Source organism: Bison bison, unplaced genomic scaffold (assembly GCF_000754665.1).
Source record: "Bison bison bison isolate TAMUID 2011002044 unplaced genomic scaffold, Bison_UMD1.0 scf7180017845498, whole genome shotgun sequence".
NCBI classification, from domain to species: Eukaryota; Metazoa; Chordata; class Mammalia; order Artiodactyla; family Bovidae; genus Bison; species Bison bison.
Window position 1 is genome coordinate 1 of NW_011476071.1, and position 1,475 is coordinate 1,475.

Sequence of the window (1,475 nt, forward strand, 5' to 3'; positions counted from 1 at the left end):
CAGGAGGTCACTGCCTGCCGTCGTGGCCGCTCCCCACCCCACACCAGCCGGCGCTTGATTTCAAGGGCCCTTCACTCTGACAGAACCTTCTCAGACGCCGCACAAGAGACAACTGTCCCCACGTCCGTTGCCACTTAAATGTGCTTCACGGTTTTAATACCCACTCACATAAATGTTTTCAGAAGTTAATAACCCAGAAGGCATCGCCTAGGCCAGGCTTAGAGGAGTGTGGTATGGATGAGCCTCCCTGGAGGCTAAGCAGACACCTGGGGGGTGATTCAGTCCCAGCGAGCGGGTGCACGCTGACCCCGGGGCCCTCCATCACGGACCCTGGACCCTGCAGTTCTCTCCCTGACCCAGGCTCAGACCGACTCCTCAGCGTCGCCCTGTTCACCTCCCCGTGGTCCCCCATTCCATTCCCCAGAGTCCCCAGATTCGTCTGTCTCAAGGCTGAGCCCTGTTTAATCTGGGCCCTGAGTCGATCCGAGAACATCAACGAGAGACACAGAATCCCACCCGGTCCATGCACTTACAGGCTCCCCAGGCAGCCCTCTGGGCCCGACTTCCCCATCGTCACCCTGTGGGGGGAAGAGAGGCAGAGATCATGGACACGCCACGCGGCCTGGGCCCCAGAGAGACGCCCTCCCTTCAGCTCTGCCAGAGCCTCGGCCCGGGGCTGCCTCAGCAAATGCCAGGGCTACTACTAGCCCTTGCGCCAGCAGGGAAGGCCCGGCGCGTCCTACTCCTGGAGGTGAAAGGTGAGGTCAGGGCTCACAGACTACAGCCCCGGGCAGAAAACATCCCTGGTTACCTGCCAGGTGCAGAGAGAGACGAAAGATAAACTGCCTGGCAGAAAGCAGACAGAGACGGGAAGATGATGGATGACAGTTACAGCTTTAAAGATAGGCAGACAGACAGACAGACGAGACATAAACTGATAAGAGATGGGTGATTAACAGATCACAGATGGAGAGATGCACGCACAGATACGTAGGCGGACGACAGGAAATTTAAAGATAGGTAAATAGACGTAACCCACCAGGCTCCTCCATCCATGGGATTCTCCAGGCAAGAGTACTGGAGTGGGTGCCATTTCCTTCTCCAGAGGTAAATAGATAACAGACAGACAGACAGACGGAGGATGGAGGCAAAGCCCAGGCCCCCAGCATCCCTCCCTGCTGGGTCCACACACACCCATCAGTCTGCCCCACCTCCATGGCAAGGACAGTCACTTTCGGGGCTCTCTCCGCCTCCCTCCCTCCGCAGAGCCCGCACTCCGTCCCTCGCGGCCTCCATCTGCCCCTCGCTCAGATGCTGAGCTCATCAGCTCCCCTACAATGGCTTTCCAGAGATCACGCCCTGGGGCAACCAGTCAGAGGGCTGAGGACGCCCACATCCGTCAGCTTCAAGGTCCAAGAGCCGTGTCTACCGGAAGGAAGTTGGGTGCAGCCCACTGACGCCCCCGCCTCCCCGCC